This window comes from Capsicum annuum, chromosome 10 (genome assembly GCF_002878395.1).
Source record: "Capsicum annuum cultivar UCD-10X-F1 chromosome 10, UCD10Xv1.1, whole genome shotgun sequence".
NCBI classification, from domain to species: Eukaryota; Viridiplantae; Streptophyta; class Magnoliopsida; order Solanales; family Solanaceae; genus Capsicum; species Capsicum annuum.
This window is the reverse complement of record NC_061120.1, coordinates 3,832,174-3,857,927: the sequence shown is the minus strand read 5'-3', so window position 1 is coordinate 3,857,927 and position 25,754 is coordinate 3,832,174.

The following is a 25,754-nucleotide window of genomic DNA, read 5'->3' as shown; positions in this document are numbered from 1 at the left end:
GAATGAGAGTACATGAATGTTTGAAACTGCTGAAACACTGATTATGCAATATTATGCACATAATTATGCATACTGTAACTGAGATCATATTAAAACTGGATATTGAGTTCTGATAACTGATTAACTGATATCTGAGTTTACTAATAACTGTACTACTGATAACTGAGTGACTATTTCTGACAGTCCTTATCTTGTAGAACTAAATTGAGTTCTATACTAAGCTGGGTGACTGTGTCTGATAGTCCTAATTTTGTAAAACTAAACTGAGTTCTCTACTGAGTCTGAAGCTGAAACTGGAACTATGAGAGAGTTCATCTAACTAACATACCCCAGATATGAACTGATTTGGGTCTAACTTATGACCCCAGTTGGAAGGGTGTTACCATCTTGCCAAGGGATACTAGCAATGGTTGTGAGTTAACCCTATTTGGCAGAAAGATATTTCGTTAACTCCCAATGGAAGAAAAAATCATACGAGATGTAACAACCCTTATCTGGCAGGAAGATATCTCAAACTGCACTGGCTATGTAGTTCTGTAACTTAGGGATTACTAATAAGGGTCAAACCCTTCACTAACAATTCTCTTAGTGCTGATTCCTACTCCCAACTGAATAGACACTGAACTGATTTTTAGACTGTACTAGGCTTGACTGAACTGTTACTGATCTTGCTGTCTTACTGAACTATACTAAGTTCACTAAGTTCTTTTAACTGGATGAATACATTGAGGTCTATAACTGGCTGAGTACTACTGATCGTGACACTAATAAGGCTATCATTTAACTAGTGTAGCTCTAGGTAAACAACATGATTTTTGGATATTGAATACCCCCAGGGCTCGATAGCATTAAAAGCAAAGCATGTCATAATCTTGAAAGCATAATGATATTACTTTCTTGTTAGCAATGCATCCATCTTGACATTTTGTCAAACACTTGGTATACATAAGCTTGTACATGTTTGAGACCATATAATGGCATTCCATGATTCAACTATTTACTTCACATATACATTTAGCAAACACTTGGGGAGCATGGATTATTTCACATAATAATAGTCAACACATGAACATCATGGATACAATAATCAATCATAATTTCAAGGGCTTAACATTCTAATCATATAATTCACCACACATGCTATATTAATTTCATTAAACTTGTAGTAAATCATAGATAGAAACCCAACTAATACCATGAACATGAATACAATCAACTTCAATATGAGATTCATGAAAGTAATTAACTTGTAGTTTTAAAAGAAGTTCTTGAAATCCAAGGGTGGAAGGAAACCCTTAGATGGACACCTAACATACCTTGATTGTTAATTCTCTGAAATTTGTGGTGAATTCCTTGGGACTTGAATCTTGAATTTAAGGGGTTAGGGTTTGTTCTTCAGAGAATTTGTGAATAATGAGTGAATTTTGCCTTTATAAAGGCTTAATCTCATGTTTTGGGGATGATATGAGGGTGGGAAAATGATTTATTTACCCCTCTAGATATGAAATTAAAAGAGCAGAAATTGTGCCTAGTGACTCACAGACCGATGCGCCGTGTTGATGCCATCAACACGATGAGCAAATCACCGCTTTGAGTTCGCATTGGTTCACTAGAAATTACACAGGCACTGAAGGCTGATGATACTGTCAGTGAGATGGATGATGCAATGTGTTGAGATCGCGTCGACCCACTATTTCGGTCACCCAAATAAGCTTCAAACGTGGTTTGAAAAATCCAAAACTCACCCAAAGTGACCTATTGACCCACCTGATCATGATTTAATTTAAGGATCGATATCTTAAGGTCATAAGGGTCGTGAAGTAAGATTGCCAAATCATGAAGGCTAATAAATAATTCTAAGTGTAAACACTTAGCTGAAATTTCTAAGTCTGAGACCCTTTTACATGCTCTAAGGGACTGAGTTAATCTAGGGTTTTGCGAGGTCTCACAATATCTTCCCCTTTGGAATATTCATCTTCGAATGAGATTGATTAAGCTGAGAATATTGATAGACTAAATTTACATATTGAACATACACAACTGAAGCATGATTACATGACTGAAACTACTGATATACTTAGTTTTCATACTAAACATGAATAACTAAAGCATGAATGAATCCTAATGACATGACACATGACTGAGCTATTTGATGAAGGTATGAATGATATGAGAATGTTATGCAACTAAACTGATAGCAAACTCATAAAAGAAATCTGAACATAGAATTGAGTAAATCTAAGGAAAACTATTACCTTGTGCTGAATTTGAGTTTACGGAGAAGAGGTGAGGATACTTGGTCTGCATATCTTCTTCTGATTCCCAAGTATCTCCCTCACCAGACTGATCCCACCAAAAAACATTAACTAAAGGAACTTCTTTGTTCCTCAATTTGCGAATTTGATGATCAAGAATTTCAACTGGGACTTCTTCATAAGAGAGACTGTTCTGAACATCAATACCCTCTATAGGGACTATAACTGCTGGGTCATCTATTCATTTCTTAAGTAAGGAGACGTGAAACACTAGGTGTACTGAACCTAAGTCTGAAGGCAACTTAAGCTCGTAAGATACCTTTCCAAAATAACTAAGGATTCGGTAAGGATCGACATATTGGGGATTGAGCTTCCCCTTCTTGCCAAACCTCTTCACTCCCTTTATGGGAGAGATTTTAAAATATATATAATCACCAATCTCAAACTTGAGATCCTTTCTCTACACATCTATATACAATTTCTGTCGGCTCTGAGTTGTCTTAAGGCTTTCCCTGATCAACTGAAATTTCTCTAAGGTATCAAATACAAAGTTAGGCCCTCCCACTGTGGCCTTACCCACTTCAAACCAACCAATAAGAGATCTACACCTATTCCCATAAAGCACCTAAAATAGAGCCATCTGATGATGGAATGATAGATGTTACTATGTGCGGACTCAATCAAAGGCAAGTGGTCATCCCAACTACCCTTAAAGTTAATAGGACACACTCTTAACATATCTTCTAGAGTCTGAATGGTTCTTTCTTCTTGACCATCTGTCTGAGGGTGGAAGGTTGTGCTGAGGTAAACTTGGTACCAAGACCCTTTTAGAAGGATTTCCAAAAATAAAAGGTGAACTACATACCTCTATCTGAAATGATGGAAAAAAAACTCCGTGCAATCTGACCAACTCTCTAACATAGAGCTTGGAATAATCCTCGGCTAAAAAAGAGGTATGAAATGGTAATAAATGAACTATTTTGGTCATCCTATCCACAATGACCCAAATTGAATCATGCTGATGATGAGTATAGGGAAAACCCATCACAAAATCCATGTTCACCTCCTCCCACTTCCAAGTGGGAATAATGAACTCTTGTATAGCTTTATTCAGCTTCTGATGCTCGATCTTAACCTGCTGATATGTTGAGCACTTCACTATAAATTCTGTAATGTCTCTCTTCATCCCACTCTACCAATAGACTTCTCAAAAGTCATGGTACATCTCGGTGTCCCCTGAGTAAATCGAGTAGCGCGCACCATGCACTTCTGTAAGAATCTATTGTCTCATGCTATGATACATAGCACACATAGTCTACCATGGCAGTGCAACACACCATATCCTCCTTGGAAGAAAACCTCTATTTTCTGATCTCTGAATGACTCTTTTTGTTTAAATAAACTTGGATCTTTATCCTATTTTTACTTTACTTTGTAAACCAGGGATGATTTTGAACTATCTATACCCATACGCTACCCTCTACTGATTCGACTAAGAGGACACTTAGCCGGGCAAGATGATGAACTTCTTGAACTAACTTCTTCTTACCATGCTCCACGTCAGCAACACTGCCCATAGACATCCTACTGAGAGCATCAGCCATTACATTGGCCTTGCTCAGATGATACAAGATACTCATGTCATAGTCTTTCAACAACTCTAACCAGCTTCTCTAACGTAGGTTCAGGTCTTTCTAAGAAAACACATACTGTAGACTTTTATGGTCTGTGAACATATCAACATGTACACCATACAAATAATGCCTCTAAATATTTAAGGTAAACACTACAACTACTGGCTCAAGATTGTGAGTGGGATAGTTCTTTTCATGAGACTTAAGTTGTCTAGAGGCATAGGCTATGATCTTACCTCTCTACATCAAAAAACACCCCAAGCCAACTTTAGAAGCATCATAATGTACCACAAATCCATATGAACCATTAAGTAAAGTCAAAACTAGAGCTGAAGTGAGTCGAGTCTTCAACTTTTGAAAACCCTCCTCAGAAAAATCTAACCACTAGAACTTGACTTTCTTCTGAGTCAATCTAGACATGGGGGATGAAATAGACAAAATCCCTTCTACCAACCATCGGTAATAGCCATCCAAACCAAAAAAAATCCTGATATCGGACGGAGAGATAGGTCTGGGCCAATTTGTCACTGCTTTGGTCTTTTGAGGGTCAACTCTAATGCCATCACCGAAAATGATATGACCAAGAAAAGATACTGACCTTAGACAAAATTCGCATTTACTAAATTTGGTAAACAATTGATGGGCTCTAAGAGTATATAACATAATTCTGAGATGGTTTGCATGATCATGTTCACTGCGGGAGTAGACAAGAATGTCATCAATGAAGACTATAATGTACATGTCCAAGTACTTCTTTAATAGACGGTTCATCAAGTTGATGAAAGCTGCTGGGGTATTGGTAAGACCAAATGACATGATTAGAAATTCAAATTGACCATACTGAGTTCTAAAAGCTATTTTTGCAATGTCACATTCTCTGACTCTGAGATGATGATAGCTTGATTTGAGGTCTATCTTAGAAAAGTAACTGGAACTCTGAAGTTGGTCAAATAAGTCATGAATTCTAGGAAGTGGATGTTTGTTCTTGATCGTGACTTTGTTCAACTAACGATAGTCAGTACATATTCTAAGAGAACCATCCTTCTTACGCTCGAATAAAACTGGTTCACCCCAAGGGGATCCACTGGGTTTGATGAATCTCTTATCTAGTAGATCCTTCAACTATTCCTTTAACTCTTTGATTTATGTTGGAGTTTCTATATGGCGGGATAGAGATATGCTGAGTATCAAGAAGAAAGTCTATTTTGGAGTCAATTTTCCTCTCGGGAGGAACTCTGGGAAGATCTTCGGGAAACACATCTAGAAATTCACATGCTGCTGAAACTGACTGAAGACTAGGAGTCTCAGAACTAAAATCCTTAACTTGGACAAGATAGTACACACACCCCTGGGATATCATTTTCCTCGTGCTTAGTTAGGAAACAAGCTAACCCCCAAGTGCTGAAGTACTACCCCGCCATTCTAGGATAGGTTCATTTGGAAACTAAAAATGGACAATTTTGTTTCTGCAGTCAACTGAAGCATAGCATGAATGAAACCAATCCATGCTGAGAATGATGTCAAAATCTGGCATCTCTAGCTCTACTAAGTTTGCTAATATAACTTTCTGAGATACCATAATTGGGCAGTTCCTATTTACCCATTGGGCTATGATGGATTTATCCACTGAGGTAGTGACTGAGAAGGGATCTGCTAGGATTTCAGAACTGACTCTGAAGTCAACAACTATATAAGGAGTTACAAAAGACAAGGAAGCTTCTAGATCTAGCAAAGCATAAACATGTAAATGATAAACTTATAATATACCAGTGACCATATCAGGAGACCTTTCCTGATCCTGTCGAGAATGAAGTGCATAAAGTCTGTTTAGGCGTTGCCCACTGGTGGCACTGGAAGTGGAACCCTACTGATTCAGGTGACCGAAATGACCTAGGCAATGATTATACTGACTCTACGAACCTACCTGAGGACACTCTTTGACCCTATGCCATAGCTTGCCACATCCAAAACATACATCACTGCCAGCTCGATAGATACCCTAATGGTTTATTATACACTTCTGGTAAAGAGGATTCATTCGAGCATTGCAATACTACCCTTGGGTTTAGGGCCTGTGCCATATCTTTATTGCCATTTATAAATTTTGCACTGGAGCACTAGCTGAGGATGGAGCTGGAACTGAAGATTTTAGGTAGAATTGAGAATGATTACCACCCTCTGACTTAGGCTGAGTGAAATTGAAGCTACCTATTCTAGATCTCTTATTCTCCCTCTCCTTCTCCTTATTCTTAACCTCTTCTATCTGCTGAGAATGGACCATGAGCCTGGATTTGTCCATCTCTTTAATCAACATTGAGGTCCTACACTCCTTGACTACACTGTTAGACACACCCAACACAAACTTACTCATCTTAGATCTGCTATCTACTACTACATAAGGGGCCTATTTAGCTAACTGAGTTAACTTGAGAGAATACTCTTTTACTGTCATCTTGCCCTGTTTTAGATTAATATGCTCCAAAACCTTAGCTTTTCTCAACTCGAGTGGGAAGAACCTATCAAGAAAAGCAGTAGTAAACTTCTCTCATTCTACGGGCCCTGCATCTGCGCCCTTATCTGCCCTCCATTACTTATGCCATGTATAAGACATATTTTGCAATTGATATGTAGCTAAATCAGCACTCTCACTAGAAGTCACCTGTAAGACCCCACAATTTTTTTGAGTTGTTAAAGCTATTTTAAGCTTTCCTGGAGAAGGTTAGCACTCAAAAATTTGGCTAAGTGTTGAAACTTTTCCATTCCATAAGCCTTCAAAAATTTGATAAGTTATTTTGTGACCTTCCCGACCTTCAATTCTTGATTTTATTGTTGCGTTATGATGGGACAAGTCAAGAGTACGTCTCGGGTAGGTTTCAGAATTTTTTGGATAGCGTAAGGGGGTGTTTGGATTTCAAAAATAGTAGCAAAAGGCGTTTTGCCCGTGTTGCCCAGGGTTCAGCACCGCTATAGGCGGGGCGCCGCCCTGTCTTCCCCACCGCTATAGCAAGGTGCTTCCTTAGGTACTCCGCCGGTCTAGGCAGGTGACGCCCTGCGGATCACCCAGGGCCAAAAGTGCTGCATTCCAATTCGTGTTTCTAAGGCAATTCGGTAATTTTCCAACCCTTATATATATCCTTTAACACGGGATTCAACTACTATTAACCCAATTTATATTGTTTCTCTCAATTTTCTTCAAAGAACAAGACCTAGGGTTCATAGTTCAAGACCCAAATCATCAAGGTTCCTCCGTATATCTTTCAAAAATCATATACTAAGGTATGCAGATGTTGATTATTGGGTTCCTTCCACCCAAGAAGTTTAAGAATCCCTTTTGAAGTTCAAATATTATATTTTTATAAAATTTTCATGATTTATGTGGTTTAAGGTTGAAGTTCATGTTGATATTGAGTTCTAATTCATGTTTTGATTATAAAGATGCAAACTTTGACCCTAGTATGTGTTGATTATGTGATGTCCATGATAAAGTCCCTCCAAGAAGCATGTTGAATTATTTAATTATGTTAAATTTGTGTATTAAATGTTTTATGACCAAAGTGTGCCTCCCATATGTTTGATAAATTGCTTATGTGATGAAAATAATGTCATTGTAACATGTTAAGTATGAAACCCCCAAGTATGTGTCAACTAGTGCATGCTAAGTGATTGTTGAAAGGTTTAAATGAATGAATTATGATATGTGCATGTATTCCTATTCATGTGAACTCCTCATTGAATGAGTTAGGCAAAGATAGCATTCCTCCCTATACAATTACATGTTTAAGATTCCCAAGTTCTTGAAATAATACTTCATTGGTTATTTTGCGAATGATAGTCTATTGTCATGATTATTACCTGTCTTATTTATTTATTTCATCGAGTCCTAGGGGTATTTATACCTGAAAACTTAGCTGCTTGTCGAGAGCTGAGTCAGTCTCAAGATAATCTCAGTCGTGCTATGATCAATAGAACTCAGTTAGTGATAGAACAATAAGAAAACTCAGTAATCTCAGTATTCAGTCTAATCCAGCTCAGCACTTAGTTCAGACCTCCATAGTATTCAGTATTCTGTTCAGGTTTCAATAAAGTTCAATAAGTTATAGAACTCAATAGTATTCAGATAGTAATTGGAATTCAGAAGTATTCCATCAGATAATGGAACCAAGCAGACTCAGTCAGATTAGTCAAGTAATATGATCAATAATAGATTTAGCTCAGTCTAAGTTCAGTTAAGAATCAGTTCAGAGTCTTTCAGTTGGGTGTAGGAACTAGAACCGAGTGAGTGCAGGGATGATAACTTCTCATTTAGAGAGGCAGAGTCATTAGTAGAAATCTCTATAATCCAAAACTGTGTAGCCAGTAAGGACCAGGAGTCACCAATTAGATTAAGGCTTGTCTAGCGTACTGCCTTAGGCTTGACTTCCTGTTCAGTTCACCCATTAGACAGGCTTGACCATAGAAATTTCTGTACTTGTGGCACGGTACTGACACCCTTCCAGCTGGGATTAAAGGTTGGACCCCACTAGTTTAGATTTTGGGTATGTCGGTTAAGTGAGAACTCCCACAGTTACAGTTTTGGCTTCAGATTCAATCTCAGTCAAGATGTTAGATAGTCTTCAGATTTTGGACCATCAGATATGGTCATAATATTTAGTAAGGAACTTAGATAGTTCCACAGATTTAGAGATCACCCACTAGATAGGCTTGATCTCAAACTCAGTCAGTTATTATCATCCATATCAGTATCCGAAGATTCAGATATCACCCCTCTAGGTAGGCTTGATCTCAAACTCAATTAACCATTATCATTATTAGAGGTTCAAAGATCACCTATTGGACTGGCCTGATCTCAGTTACAGTCAATCAGTATTAGCAAACTCAAAATTTAGTTATTAGCAAATTCAGTTATTCAGTCTTCCAGTGTTAGTAAATTCAGATCTTAGTAGTAATAAGCTCAGTTGTTAGAAGTTCAAGTATTCAGAAGTTAGTATTCAGTGTTCTATAATTTCAGCTTCGGTTTACACATTCATGCATGTATCCTTATTTAGTATATTCAGATTATTCAGTCAGTTTAATTTATGCATAAGCCCTTGCATTTGGCACGAGATCCAGAGCAGCCATAGTAGACCAGATCCAGTCAACATCAGTAGACCTAGCAGTGAGTCCTCATCATTTGAGGATGGTTCTTGTTTTATTTTATTACTAGTTTTAGTATTTTAGTAGTTGGAGTTAGTTGGGGACATGTCCCATCAACTCCACAGTTCATACAATTTAGAGGCTTTCAGACTAAAATATTTTCAGATGGATGTATTAGTATTCAGTTTTCAGCATTGTGTATTTTTAGACGTTTGAACCCTATGGTAATTTCTGCAAGTTTTTCGCATTATTCAGTATTTTTATATAGTTATTGCAGCAGGTACCATAAAATGATTAGCTTGTTGTCCTTCGGGATTATGAGCATGTATGGCATTCCAGTTATAGAAAATTGGGGAGTTACATCACCCTATCATATCTGTGACTTTCTACACCATGTTAAGTAATTCCTATGAGTCTTTTTCAGGCTTAAACCTTGTAAATAATGGAGGGTACATTCAGGTGAAGTTTTGAATTCTAGCTGCATCAGTATTGACTGCTGGGTTGGCCTAAACAGAAGCTAGGCATTTATCAGAATAGTACGGACTGCTAAGTATGAACAGGAGCCCATACGTCTAAACCTATGATATAAAACAACATAGAACAAAAGAAATAGTATGCGCCAGTACTTTGAATGTACTGGTATGCTAAGTGAGGTAGGCTGATATGCAAGGCTTCATATGCATGAACAATAATTGGTTGAATAACATGAATATAACTGAATGAGAGTACATAAATGTCTAAAACTGCTGAAATACTAATTATGCAATACTATGCACATAACTACACATACTGTAACAAAGATCATATTAACACTGGATACTGAGTTCTGATAACTGATTAACTGATATTTGAATTTACTGATATTTGTACTACTGATAACTAAGTGACTGTTTTTGATACTCTTAATCCTATAGAACTGAACTGAGTTCTATACTGAGCTGGGTGACTATGTCTGACAGTCTTGATTCTGTAGAACTGAACTGAGTTCTATACTGAGTCTGAAGTTGAAATTAAAACTGTGAGAGTGTTCATCTAACCAAAATACCCTGGATATGAACTGAGTTGGGTTCCAACCTTTGAACCCAGTTCGAAAGGTGTTAGCACCTTGCTAAGGGGTACTAACAATGGTTGTGAGTTAACCCTATCTAGCGAAAAGATATTTTGTCAACCCTCACTAGTAGAAAAACTCATACGAGATGTATCAATCCTTATCTGGTAATAATATATATCAACCTACGCTAGCTATGTGGTTCTGTAACACAGGGATTGGTAATAAGGGTCAAACCCTTCATTGAAAGGAATGCCCCATCCCTGAGTTCGTTCGGTGCTGATTCCTACTCCTAAATGAATATACACTGAACTAATTTCTAGACTGTACTAGGCTTGACTGAACTGTTACTGATAGTGTTGTCTAACTGAACTGTAGTGAGTTCACTGAGTTCTATTAACTGACTGAATACACTAAGGTCTGTAACTGACTAAGTACTACTGATCATAACAATACGGGCACTATCATTTAACTGCTCTAGCTTTAGGTAAAAATCTAGATCTTCGGGTATTGACTACCCCCAGAACTCGATAGCATTGAAAGTAAAGCATGGCATAATCTTGAAAGCATAATGATATTACTTTATTGTTAATGATGCATCTATCAGGACATTTTGTAAAACACTTGGTATACATGAGCTTGTACATGTTTCGGACCACATAATGACATGCCATGATTCAACTATTTACTTCACATAGGCATTTTAGCAAATACTTGGGAAGCATGGATTGTTTCACATAATAATAGCCAATACATGAGCATCATGGCTACAATAATAAATTTTAATTTCAAGGGTTAAACATGCTAATCATATAATTCACCAGACATGCTACATTCATTTCATTAAACTTGTTGTAAATCATAGATAGAAACCCAAATAATACCATGAACATGAATACAATCAAATTCAATATGAGATTCATGAAAGAAATTAACTTATAGTTTTAAAAGAGGTTCTTGAAATCTAAGAGTGGAAGGAAACCCTTAGATGAACACCTAAAATACGTTGATTGTTAATTCTCTGAAAGTTATGGTGAATTCCTTGGGACTTGAATCTTGAATTTAATGGGTTAGGGTTTGTTTTTGAGACGATTTGTGAATAATGAGTGGATTTTGCGTTTAGAAAGGCTTAATCTAGTGTTTTTTGGGCTGATATGAGGGTCGGAAAATGACATATTTACCCCTATAGATGCAGAATTAAAAGAGAAAAAATTATGCCTAGTGATGCGCAGATCGACGCACCGCATCAATGGCATCAATGCGATGACCAATGTACCACATCGAGTTTGCATTGGTTCACTTGAAATTGCACAGTCACTGAAGGCTGACGATACTGTTGACACGATGGACAGCGCAATGCATTTAGATTATCTTGACCCGCTGTTTCTGTAATACCCTAGAACTGGTACTCGAAATGCTACACGGTGCCCACAATCCCAAAGGACCACAAGCTAACCCATGACTGATATCTGTACCTATACACTGAATAATATACTGAAAGAATATATGTGGAATATGAGTTGAAAGACCATAAGGTTCAAAACTAAATAAGCATCTGACAAAATAATGTCTGAAAAATTGTATAACAATACCTAAAACTGATAATGACTGTCTGACATGCTATAGTTTGAAAGCCTCTAACTGTACCGAATAAGGAGTTGAAGAAACATGTCTCCAACTAACTCTATCTACTGAAAGCTAACTGAAATAATGAAATAATAAATAATCATATCATCATCAAATGATGAGGACTCACCGCTAATCTACTGCTGCAGGAGTCTGGAATGCTACAGATGCTCTGGATCTCATCCTGCTGAACCTATGGTATAAAAACACCATAGTGCGAATATGTCAGTACGACTGAATGTAATGGTATGCAAGTGAGGTAGGTTGAATGCTTGGGGTTCATATGCATATATAATACTAACTGACTGACTAACATGAATGAGAGAATATATGCATGAGTACATAATGGTAACTAAAGTTATAATATAACTGAAAACCAAATTCTGACTACAAAATCTACTGATAACATGGATTTACTAATATCTGAGTTTACTGATATTGATAACAGAGTGACAATTTTTGATAGTTTTAATTATAAGAATTGATCTGATTGACTGTATCTGACAGTCCTAAATCTAAATACTGATAACATGAGTTTCATGTAACTGATAACATAAGTGACTATATTTGAAATTCCTAATATTGATGGAACTATTTGAGTTCTGTTCTGAGCTAAGTCGACTGTATCTAACAGTCTTGAAATCTGAAAAACTATCTGAGTTCTTTAACCGAGATTGAGACTGAGACTAAAACTGTGGGAGGTAATCATCTAACCGACATGCCCTGGAGCTGGACTGGTGGGGTCCAACTTGTAACCCCAGCTGGAAGGGTGTCAATACTGTGCCACAGGTAAAGACAAGCTATGAGTGACCTTTATGTGGTAGTGTCCCCAAATGAGAATGGTGGGACCCTTATCTGGTAATATTGATCCACCTCATCAACACTCAATCTGGCAGTGTTGGTGTCTCAACCTATGCTAGCTACATAGTTATAGAATGCAAGGATTTCTTCTAGGAATCTCACCTTAAATCTGGCAGTGCGGATTCCCATCCCTGGGTTCGCTCGGTGCTGAATCCTACTTTCAACTAAATAGATACTGAAAATGATCAACTAAACTGAACTAGACTGAGTTTACTAAATTACGTTGAGTGATGCAATACTACTAAATTCTGATAACTAATTGAGATTACTAAAATCACTAAGATTACTGAGATTACTGAGTTTTCCTGAGTCATGAGACTGACTGCTTTCTAGTGAACATGGCTTGACTGAGAGTATCTTGAAAACTAACACAGGCTCTAGGCTCAAAGCTATAATTTTTGGGTACAAGTACCCCCAGGACTCGATAGCATAAAACTGACACTTCTTGACACATGACCATAGTCAACAACTCATAATTCCATCATTGAGAGATTTCATAAAGCACTTGAAAGTCATGAACTTGTACATAAATGGTCATGCATGTTGACATATCATAATATTACAAGTCCAATCTCATGAGCATTTCATCAAACATATGTAAAGCACAACTTTAACATAGGAGACATTTGAACATGTAGTGTTAGCATGAATTCATTATATAGATCTCAAATAGGTCTCAAGGCACATTTTCTTCACTTGAATATTTTTACAAACATATGAGAGGCAAAATCTTATACTTGTGCATGAACAACATGCTAATACATATTGACCACAACAATCAATTCACCATTCAAAGACTTCAACATGAGAGGGTCATAGTTCAACACACATGGGAAGCATAGGTATTTCATACATTAATTAACATGTAACAATATCATGGATACAATATCGAACTTGCAAATTCAATAAATCAACATGAAGTTCATATAATCATACCACTGTTAATTATTTTTAATGATTCTTGAGATAACTCATAGAATTAAAACTCAGGTTAACATTATAAGCAAGATTAAACTTAGATCTACATAAGATCTATAAAATCAACTAACTTATAGTTTAAAAGATATTCTTGAACTCCAAGGGTGGAAGGATACCCAAGGATGAACACTTAACATACCTGGGATGATAATCCTTGAAGGTTCTTGGAGAAATTCTAGGGGCTTGTTCTTGATTTTCTTCAAGCTAGGGTTTAACCCCTTTGGGAGAGAATATTGTTGTTCTTGAGCAGAATGTGAAAATAATGGGATAATAGCCTTCTCAAGTATTTAATACCATTTTTAGAGTGAGGGAAAAGACCAAAATACCCCTATGGAACTATTTCCCAGTTGCTTATATTCTTGGTTGACGACCAAGGTTGATAAGCCGTCAGATCTGTGATAGCCCGTTAGCCCAGGTCGTCACCTGGGATCTAAAATTGATGGGTTTCTATCTATGTCTAATGACATGGGCCGATAAGCCGTTAGATCTATGATAAGCCGTCAGCTCATGTTGTCACTTAGTTGCCAGGTTGACATGCTGGAGTAAAATAGGTATAACTTTTTGCTTCGATATCGAATTTGGATAAAATTGGTATCATTGGAAAGTTAATTCAATTATCTATATGTTGGTGGGTCATTAGCTAAAAAAGTCATAGTATAATGAAAGATATGCTCATTTGAAGTTGACTATAGCAATATCCTTCCCAAGAATTCAATCGGTAAGGAATGTTTTAATCCGTCTGATAGCTGTGAGTTATTTGAAGCCTTAATATACATCTAAATTACTCATAAAACTATAAATAACCATGATGTACTATGCATAAGCTTTAAACATGGTGATAATATTTGTTTGAATTTTTTTTTGAGGTATTACAATATCTCCCCCTTGGGAACATTCATCCTCGAATGAGACTGACTAATATGGAAGAAAAGATCAATTGAAGTATGTACAAGATATACACTACTGAAACATGGTTTCATGATTGAAATGACTGATTAGCTGAATACATGATATTGAACATGCATTTCTAATGCATGAGTAACTGATTCATGATTGCATGACTGAGTGTTCTGATGAACTGAGTTTCTCACAACAAGAATGCATATCTAATGCATGATTACTTGGCTAAAATGATACATGAATGAATAATGAAATGTAATGGTACTTAGTACCAAGTTTATAATGGAATTCTGAACATGAAACTGAATAGGATTAAGGAGAACCGTTACCTTAAGCTGAGTCTGAGTTAGCAGAGAAGAGGTGAGGGTACTTGGTTTGCATATTTTCTTCTGCTTCCACAGTAGCTCCCTCAAAAGACTGCTTTCACCAAAGAACTTTGACTAGATGGACTTCTTTGTTCCTCAATCTACGAATCTGATAGTTGAGGATTTCGACTGGAATCTCTTCATAAGAGAGGTTTTTCTGAACATCTATGCTTTGAGTAGGGAATACAACTGCTGGTTCACCTATGCACTTCTTAATCAAAGAGACATGGAAAACTGGATGAAATGATGCTAGATCTGAAGGCAACTCAAGCTCATAAGCTACTTTGCCGAAGCGACTGAGAATTTTGAAGGGACCGACATATAGGGGACTGAGTTTTCCCTTCTTGTCAAATCTCTTCACTCCCTTCATGGGAGAGATATTTAGGTATGCATGGTCACCAATCTCAGACTCGAGATCCTTTACTGAATATGTATGAATAGAAATATGAGAATATGGTTGAGTCTGAAACATGATGTATGAACTGAATACTATGAATTAGATATCATGAACTGAACCGAGTCCCAAAATATATGGCTCACGACTGAGATTAAAACTTGATGGTGAACTTATGAGTATCTCTTACTCTAAACTGGATTCATTATGTGAAGAAAAAATAGGATTTTGTGTTATGAAAATTCGAGGGTTCATAGTGTATCTCCCTCTTGGGACGCTATTTCCTTTGAAGAATGCTAATTTCACTAAGATACTGAGGGAAAACTGAGGTGGTGTGCAAGGAACCTACGAACTGAATCATGATTGAATGTCTAGTATCTAAAACAGAGGCATGATACATAACTGGGTTGAGCTTGCATCAATCTAGTTAGTTCCTCTTAGAATGGTTACATTCATGAGGCTTCAGATAGCACTTCTAGATAGAAGGGAAGGGAGTCCAAACCATAAGAACTTGTCCGCCTGACTACTAAACTAAATTACTGGCTTTGCGGACTAATTCATGTTGAAAACTTATAGACGACTGGAGCATTTCTGTGACACTCTTTCTATAGAGTTCTAGTGGCTTTAAGGAACAAGGAAATCTTAGTATGGTCTGAATAAGACAACTGAATAAGAAACATCATTACCCGACTAAAGTTTGGTAGGATGAGTTTAGGCCTACAAACATTATTTAAGACGAAGTGACTAAGCCTCCTGAACTATAATTGAAACTACTCAAAAGATTCACGTGGGTGATGAGCACGAGTGCAAAAAATACTAACTTATCTGATTAAATGAATAACTAGTAGCTGAATATTGGGCCTGCTAGGCTGAACTGTACTTAGTCTAAATAACTGGACAGAGACTATAAAGTATTATACATATGAGGTAAGGACTAACTAAGTAATATGAGGTGACTGAGCATGGATTTATGAAGTCTGAATTATTTGTGAATGCAGGACTAAGCATATGACATGGTTCTGATGTATTCTATGGAATGAGGTACTGAAATACAAATAACTGAGTAACTAATAACTATATCTTATGGGTCAACAAAGTGTGAAATTGAACTGAGGTTCTGATCTGGTTACTGAACTGAAGCTGACACTATAACTAGGACTGTAACTAGGTCTTATAATGGAACTAATTTCTGAGTTCTACTAACTGAATACTGATTACAGAGTGCTGAATACTAAAACTGTGATTGAGATGGTGACTGAGTTTTGATATCTACACAACGGGGGCTGACATAAGTCAAGGATTTGAATGTACACTCACATTCTGTACTTTCCTAACTTCTAAGGACAACCTCTTTCTAGCCATTTACCTACATAATAATCATGACATTCAAGCCTATCTTCATAACTATACCCTTGTGTAAAACAAGCATGCAACAATCTTCTCTTACCATAAAACATTTACACTCTCCCATCTAGCAAATACTCATCACTATACTATTTTCACAAAAAGAGCTCACTGAAGGGTTATATTAGGACGACTTGAAGCATGAATGGACACTAACTGAACTTGACACATGACTAAAACTTGAGGAATAGTATGTCAACAACATGGATTTACCAAAAAGGTTTGAACTGAGGATATACATGACATAGTTTGAATTTATCTGATCAGTGGGGGCATAGCATAAGTCATGGAAGTTGAGTATACTTGTAAAGCATGATATATGTACATGAGTAATGAACTACATAACCTGAGGTTGGAGTTTCTGTGTTCATGAGACATGACTCCTAATATTGAGTGAGCTGGAACTCCTTATGCAGAGAACTGGAAGTGCACACGATTCTATGTTATAGGTATGAATATAAGCTGTGTTCATAGAACTGAGTTATAAAACAAGTGTAGGTATTATGTTGACTGAAGTACAAAACTTGTACTAAGATAAGGATGGATCGAGAATCGTCTTCCCTTACTACTTTTTTTCTATACATACTAGCACTACTGTTGGAATTCTGAGAGCCTAACTTGTTTACTTGATCTATCATCCCCCCCTTAACTTTAAGCCATCATCTTAAGTTTGTAAACACTTTACTAAGCTCTGAACTAAACTACAACCATCACCACATACTTACACTCTGTTCGACACCTGCTTGCCTTACTAAACACATTATCTACTTTTGTTTTTTACACCTTCATACCTAATTTTCAAATTGATAAACTTAAATTATTTCCTTTACTATTCAAGCCTTCTAATTCACTTTGGTAGAACTATCCCCATGAATACCTGATCTGTTCAATTCGAATAATACTATTCCAACTCTACCACTATTAAACTCCTGGGTTCATGCTTCTAAATCTAGGTTTATGTTATCATGGAATTTTGAGAAGGGATCTGATGGCATATTTGGATTCGGGTTCAAGAATAATTTCTCATGTTCATGAATGAAATCTATACAACTTTGGGATAGAACTGGACTGATGGGATACTTTAAGTCTGTGACCAATCCCATAACTGACTGCAAGGACTATCTAAGAAATCCCTATCTCTAGGACTTGAGCTTCACTATTTCTATTACCCTGGAAGTAAGGTAGAGTTGATATGAGTAAAGCATGATGAGAATCTACGTGAATTTTTTAAAGAACCTTTCTATAGCACGATTTGAGTCATAAAAGAATGGAAACTCCTCCTGCACATAAGTGTGGTGCATAACACACCCATTTATAAGACTCTACTAGATGCGGCTTCCAGACTTCCTAGGATACTATTGGACCTTAGGCTCTAATACTAAGTTTGTAACGCCCCAAAACTGGTACTCAGAATGCTACATGGTGCCCACGACCCTGAAGGACCACTAGCTAACCCATGACTAATATCTGTACCTGTACACTGAATAATATACTAAAAGAGTATATGCAAAATATGAGATGTAAGGCTATAAGGTTCAAAACTAAATAAACATCTGATAAAACAATGTCAGAAAATGGTATAACAATACCAAAAATTGATAATGACTGTCTGACATGCTATAGTCTGAAAGCCTCTAACTATACTGAATAAGGAGTTGAAGGAACATGTCTCCAACTAACTCCATCTACTGAAAGCTAACTGTAATAATGAAATAATAAATAATCATATCATCCTTAAATGATGAGGACTCACCGCTAATCTACTGCTGCTAGAGTCTGGAATGCTACTGATGCTCTGGATCTTGTGCTGCTGAACCTATGGTATAAAAAGACCATAGCATAAATGCATCAGTACAACTGAATGTACTGGTATACAAGTAAGGTAGTCTTAATGCTTGGGGTTCATATGCATGAACAATACTAACTAACTCACTAACATGACCGGAAGAATACATACATAAAAATATAACTGTAACTAAAGTCATAATAAAACTGAATACCGAATTCTGACTACTGAGTCTACTGATAACATGGATTTACTGATATCTTAGTTTACTGATATTGATAACTAAGTGACTATTTCTGAAAGTTTTAATTATAAAGAACTATTTGATTGACTGTATCTAACTGTCCTAAATATGAATACTGATAATATGAGTTTCATGTAACTGATAACATGAGTGACTGTATCTTACAATCCTGATACTGATGGAACTATCTGAGTTCCGTGCTGAGCTTGAGTTGACTATATCTGACAGTATTGAAATCTGAAGAACTATTTGAGTTATTTTACTGACATTGAGACTGAGACTAAAATTTTAGGAGGTAACGTCTAATCAACATGCCTCAGAACTAAATTGGTGGGGTTCAATCTGTAACCCTAGTTGAACGGGTGTCAATACCATGCCATGAGTAAAGACAAGCTTTGAGTGGCCATTATCTGGCAGTGTCCCCAAATGAGAATGATGGGACCCTTATCTAATAGTGTTGATCCACCTCATCAACCCTCAATTTGGAAGTGTTGATGTCTCAACTTGTGTTGGCTATATGTTCCAGAATCCAAGGATTGCATCTAGGAATATCACCATAAATCTGGCAGTGTGGATTCCCATCCTTGGGTTGGCTAGATGTTGAATCTTTATCTCAACTGAATAGACACTAAACATGATTAACTGAACTGAACTAGACTGAGTTTACTGAATTCCATTGAGTTACGAAAAACTACTAAATTTTAATAACTGATTGAGATTACTGAAATCATTGAGATTACTGAGATTACTAAGTTTTCCTAAGTCATGAGACTGACCGATTTATAGTGAACATGGCTTGACTGAGAGTATCTTGAAAACTAACACAGGGTCTGGGAACACAACTATAATTTTTTGGTACAAGTACCCCCAGGACTCGATAGTGTGAAACTGACACTTCTTGACACATGACCATAGTCAACAACTCATAATTCCATCATTGAGAGATTTCATAAAGCACTTGAAAGTCATGAACTTGTACATAAGTAGGCATGCATGTTAACATATCATAATATTACAAGTCCAATCTCATGAGCATTTCATCAAACACTTGTAAGGCACAAATTTAACATAAGAGTCATTTAAACATGTAGTGTTAGCATGAATTTATTATTTAGGTCTCAAATAGGTCACAAGGCATATTTCCTTCACTTATACTTGGGCATGAACAACATGCTAATACAGATTGACCACAACACTCAATTCACCATTAAAAGACTTCAACATGAGAGGGTCATAGTTCAGCACACATGGGAATAATGGGTATTTCATACATCAATTAACATGTTAAAATATCATGGACACAATATCCAACTTACAAATTCAAGAATTCAACATGAATTTCAGATAAACATACCACAATTAATTAGTTTTCATGATTCTTGAGATAACTAATGGAACTAAAACTCAATTTAACATCATAAGCAAGATTAAACTTAGATCCACACAATATCTATAAAATTAACTAACTTGTAGTTTAAAAGAGATTCTTGATCTCCAAGGGTGGAAGGATACCCAAGGATGAACACTTGACATGCCTAGGATGATAATCCTCTAAGGTTCTAGGAGGGATTCTAGGGCTTGTTCTTGATTTTCTTCAAGCTAGGGTTTAACCCCTATGGGAGAAAATATTCTTGTTCTTGAGGAAAATGAGAAAATAATGGGATAATAGCCTTCTCAAGTCTTTAATCCCGTGTTTAGAGTGAGAGAAAATACCAAAATACCCTCATGGAACAACTTCCCAGTTGCTGAAATTTTTGACTGACGACCAAGGCTGATAAGTCACCAGATCTGTGATAGCCCGTCAGCCCAGATCGTCACTTGGGAGCTGAAATTGATGGGTTTATATCTACGTTTGATGACATGGGCTGATAAACCATCATATTTGTTATAAGCCATCAGCTCATGTCGTCACTTAGTTGCCAGGCTGACATGCTGGAGTGAAATTGGTATAACCTTTTGCTCCGGTATCGGATTTGGGTAAAATTGATATCATTGGAAATATAATTAAATTATCTATATTTTGGTGGGTCATCAGCTCAAATATTCATAGTATAACTGTAATACCCCAGAAAAGTTTTCATTGAAATTTTATGCATAAACTTGTTGGGTTCTATCTTCTAGAATGAATTATAAATTTTTTGTGCGGAATGTATTAGATTATGACCCACCATTATGTATAATATCGAATAATATTTCCAAATATATGTGGATCATCCAAAACGGACACCCGTGCGGCGAGTTATGAACATTTCGATCAAACCGTGAATAGTAGTGAACAGTAAAACGTGCAGGAAAAAGTGCTGGGGCCTGGCTTATTTTTGCTCCTACTTTAAATGATCATAACTACTTTTACATATTGATCTAGGTGATATACTATATATCAACAGAAAGCTCTATGAGTCCTCTTTCCAATGAAATTTGTTTCATCCAATTTGTCTATTGGAGCAAAAAGTTATGGTCGATCTACTTCATCCTATCAAAAGCAAATTTTTTGGTCAACTTCAAAAGATCATAACTCCTCGTACATAATGATCTAGGTGAGATAATATATATCAACGGAAATATATAAGAGTCCTTTTTCTAATGAAATTGGTTTCATCAAATTTGGATATCGGAGTAAAACATTATGGTTGATCTACTTTAGACTATCAAAACAGTCCACCAAAGGACAAATTTGAGAATTATATGATTTTTAGGGGCGTTTTGATCATTCCCCCTCACCCAAAATCCGTCCAAACCCTATATTAAATCCTATTAGAAGCATTATATGTTATATTTCATCAAATTCCCTCAAAAAGAAAACCCTAAGCTCCTACATCCAACTTCAAGAACCTCTAAAGTTCACCATTAATTCTACAAATTTATTCAAGATTCCAAGTTCGTAGTTCAAGAACTCCACGAACCATCATTCAAAGGCACGATTAACATCTCAAAAATGAGTATCGATCTAAAGTTCATCATTCAAGGTATGTGGGGTTTCTCAACAAGAACTCTCTTTCATTCTTGTGCCCAAAAGTAATTTTCTTTACAAAGGCATGATTTTTATTTGATTTTTACGAATTTGAAGCATGAAACCATATCTTATGATGATTACTATGAAATCTTGATGTTTATGATTTTGAAAGATGAATTTACATGTGTGGAGATATAAAACATGAATCTTGAATGATATTTATCATGATTTTGATATTTCAGTCGTGAATTCCCATTGGAAATTGTATATTTTTGATAAAGTGTGTGTTATAAGCACATTGATGTTGAATATTTGAGATATTTTGAATGATTTGACCTTTGATCTTAATGGAGTTGGTTTGAACTCGAGTGTGAAAGAAATCCACAACATGGTTGATTTTGATAGATGGGAAACACGATGGCTCCCGATGTATATTTTTATATTACTAAAATTGTTTTGTTGTGGATTGTCTTTGAAATGATCTGAGCTTAGTACAGGAGAAATCTTTAGCACCGAGTGGGAGGTATAAAGTGACCTTACTTTCCTAGAACTATATGCCCCCATAGGAGTGAGCCTGAGGCTGATTTATATAGTGATCACTAGTTTTTGTGGATTTGATATTGATAGTCCTACTCCGATGGAAAGGATAGGATGACTCTCCCCAATGTGGTTTGTACGTTGGACTCCCTGTAGCTCACATGGTTTATGTCGGTTATAGGATCTCCCAGTGTGTGTGTGTTTCCTTGTTTCTATGGTGAATGGTGATGTGATTTAAAAGTGGAATTGTTAAAGTTATTCTTTCGAAAGATTTAAATGATATTTATATTATGAGAATTGATATTCTTGATGAACTAAAAGTGATTGACAAATTATATGATGACTCACATGTGTTATTTTACTTGTTTCATCCTCTCATGACTATGATGATTTTCTTCGGGCTATGTGAGTCTTTCATACATCTTGTATATTTCTTATAAATATTTATGATGATGATTTTTATACAACTACATAAACCCCTATATACTCAGTTCCTTTCCATGGTACTGACCCACATCTTCGAATGTGGGCTGCATTTTCTCGAAATGTAGGTTCAGGTGCTCAGTTCCAGGTTCGACAGTGATTCTTCCGGCACGCTGTTCTACATCCTCTGTTGTGGTGAGTCCTCATGTTTTGAGGACGTGATGTCTAATGTTGGTTTCACGGAATTGTTTACATTTGATAACTGAGACAGTTGGGGCATGTCTCAATGGCTCGCTGGTTTTATTGATTTTCTTAGAGGCTTGTCAGACTAGTATAGATATTAGGAGTTGACTAATAAGTCGTATTTTGTTATCTTTTTGAAATTCTGTTATTCTTGGATGATGATTACTCTGTTGATATTTGAGGGTTATTTATGGAAACCCCATTGATTTGTGTTGAACTGAATGAAAATGGCTCAAAGGGCCTAGCCTTAAGCATCATGTGACACTTTAGGACCCATTTTTTTGGGGTGTTACAAACTTGGTATTAGAGCCAGGTTTTAAGGTGTCCTAGGGAGTCTGACAAGCCGCGTTAAGTAGACTCTTGATCATCAGTGTGTAGCGGGCCACATCTATGAGCAAGAGGCTACAAGACATTTTAGGAAAAAGTATGATTCTTTCTTTCAAAAGTCTATCATGCTTAAAGTGTCTCTCTTTGCTATTGATTCGTGTTCTCCTTTTTCAGAAATATGCCTTCACATCGAGCGAGAAGAAATAATGATGGTCAGCAACCTCAACCTGCTGACCTATTAAATGAAAATGTGTCTCATGCTAAATTTTGGATAGCCTTTCAGGCGTTGGCCCAAGCTGTTACTGCAAATGTTCAGGCCAACCCGGCCCCAGCTCCATAGCAGTAGGAAGGTGATTTAGCTGCTGCGCAGATCTATGACTTTTATGCGGATGAATCTGCTGAAATTCTTTAGGTCCAAGTCTAATAAGGATCGACGGTTTGTTTTAGAGGAAGTGCGAAAGATTACTCAGGTGATGCATGTATCTGAGGAACATAGTGTGGAGTTGGTTGTGTATAGGTTGAAAGACCTTTCTTATAACTTGGTTATTGCTTGGAAGAAAAGTAGAGGTAAAGGAGATGTCCCTACAACTTGGCAAGAGTTCCAGGATGTATTCTTGGATAAGTTTTTCCCTTTGAAGATGAGGGAGGCAAAGGTGGAAGAGTTTATGAACTTGCGACAGGACTCTATGACTGTTAGGGAGTACTGTCTAAAGATCAATCAATTAGCCAAGTATGCTCCTGACTTAGTGGCTGATAATCAGGCTAGTATGAGTAAGTTTATAATTGGAGTGTCTAGTCGGTCTACTATGCTGAATAGTGAGATGAATCTTTCTACGCTGATGACTCATGCCCAACAGATTGAGGCAGACAAGATTAAGGAGAAAGATAGAATGAGAGGGAATAAGAGAGCTAGGTCCGAGCAACACAGACAGGGTCAGAATAGATCACAGGGAGGGAGTCACCCTCAGTATCAGGATCGTTCATCTATGCTAGCACTGTCATCTGCTAGTGCTCTCATGCCTAGAGATAGGCAAGAGCAAGGTAGCAGGTCATATGCATCCAGGTCCCAGTACAGTGCTGGTAGTAAGCCAAATCGTCCCCTATGTCCTAAGTGTGGTAGGGCTCATTCGGCTGAGTGTTGGGGTGAGAAGAGGGGTTTTTTTTGGTATGGTGACATGGGTCACAGAGTTAGAGATTTTCCATAGGATGGACAAGGGTGTCGTGACTATTGCCCTCATACCTAGACTCAGACTGTTAGTGCTCCAGTTCCAGCGACTCGCCCAGCCTCAGCTCAGGGCGCCTCTTCTAGCAATGCTGGCGAGTATCGCCAAAATAGATTCTATGCTTTACCGACCCTCCAGGAATAAGAGGACTCTCCCGATGTTGTTACTGGTATGCTTTGTATATTTCAGTTTGATGTGTATGCTTTTTTGGATCCTGGATCCAGTTTCTCATATGTTACACCTTTGATGGCTGTGAATTTTGAAATGAGTCCTGAGATTATTCCTGAGCCTATCCTAGTTTCTACCCAAGTGGGTGATTCGATTGTTGCCCATAAAGTGTATAAAAAGTGTCCTGTTACCGTTCTTCATAAAGTCTTGTTGGCTGATCTGATTAAGTTAGACATGGTAGATTTTGATGTGATTCTGGGTATGGACTGGCTGTATTCTTCTTATGCCTCTATTGATTGTTGGACCTGAGTGGTCAAGTTTTAGTTTCTGGGTGCATTCGTGTTTGAGTTGTCTGGGAATTCTGTGTCACCCAATAGTCATTTTATCTCTTACCTCAAAGCTAGAAAGCTTATTTCCAAGGAGTGTATTTACCATTTGGTTAGAGTCAAAGACACTAAGCCTGAGACTCCAACTCTCCAGTCTGTTAACGTCATCAATGAGTTTTCTGATGTCTTTGCGGATGATCTCCCAGGGATACCTCCTGATAGAGAGATAGAGTTTGGGATTGATCTTTTTCCCGATACTCAGCCCATTTCTATTCCTCCTTACCGTATGGTCCCTGCATAACTTAAGGAGTTGAAAGAGCAACTCAAAGATCTACTAGATAAGGGTTTCATAAGGCTTAGTGTTTCTCCTTGGGGTGCTCCTGTGTTGTTTGTAAGAAAGAAAGATGGATCTTTGCATATATGCATTGATTACTGCCAACTGAATAAAGTCACCATAAAAAATAAGTACCTCCTTTCAAGAATAGATGATTTGTTTGACCAATTTCAAGGTGCAAGTTATTTCTCAAAGATAGACCTTTGTTCCAGCTATCATCAACTCAAAGTTAGGGAGTGTGACATCCCAAAAATCACTTTCCGAACTCATTATGGCCATTTTAAGTTTCTTGTTATGTATTTTGGGTTAACTAATGTCCCAACAACTTTCATGAACCTCATGAATCGAGTGTTCAAACCATATCTAGATATGTTTGTCATAGTGTTCATCGATGATATACTGGTGTACTCCCGTAGTGAGGATGAACATTCTGATCATCTCCGAACTGTCTTGCAAACCCTTAGAGATCACAAGTTATTTGCCAAGTTTAGTAAGTGTGAGTTTTGGCTAAGGTCAGTTGCTTTTCTAGGTCATATCATTTCTTCTAAGGGTATTAGAGTTGATCCCCAAAAGACCGAAGCTGTTAGAAATT